Raw genomic sequence first — 853 nt, 5'->3', positions numbered from 1 at the left:
AAAATTATATCAAAATTTTATAATTTTATCAAAATTTTAAATTTTTCAAATTTTTCAATTAAATTTTAATATCAAAATATATATTTTTTATATTATATATCAAAATTTATTAATTTAAATATAAATCATATAAAATTTTTTTTATTAATAATTAAATATATTAATTAAAAATATATATATATAATATATATTATAAATTTTTAATTTAAAATATATATAATATTATATATTTAAAAATTAAAATAAATCAATAAAATTTTTTTAAAATTTAAAAAAAATAAAAAAAAATTAATTAAAATATTTTATATATATAATTTTTAAAAAAAATAACAAATAAAAAATTTTTTAAAAAAAAAATTTTTTATCAATTAATATAATAATTTTAATTTAAAAATATATTTTAAAAAATAATAAAAAAATCAATATAAATAATAAATAAAATAAAATATAAAAAATATATAAATATATATATATATATAATATATAAAATATAATATTATTAAAAAATTTTTTAAAATTAAAATATTATATAAAATTTAATATCAAATATTAATCATATATATTATAATTATATATATATTATTAATTATATAAAATTTTAAAATTTTATTAATATATAATAATTAAAATTAAAATATTATATAATATATAATTAAATTTTTTTTTATATATATATATTATTTTATATATTTAAAATTTTATATATAAATAATAATATTTTTTTTTTTAAAATATATAAATTATAAATATTATATTATATATATATTATTAAAATATATTTTAAAATTATTAAAATTTTAAAATATTTAAATTTTAAAATTTTAAATTTTTTATATATTTTATTTTATTATTT

Source organism: Penaeus monodon, chromosome 22 (assembly GCF_015228065.2).
Source record: "Penaeus monodon isolate SGIC_2016 chromosome 22, NSTDA_Pmon_1, whole genome shotgun sequence".
NCBI lineage: Eukaryota > Metazoa > Arthropoda > Malacostraca > Decapoda > Penaeidae > Penaeus > Penaeus monodon.
Note: the sequence above shows the minus strand (reverse complement) of the source record.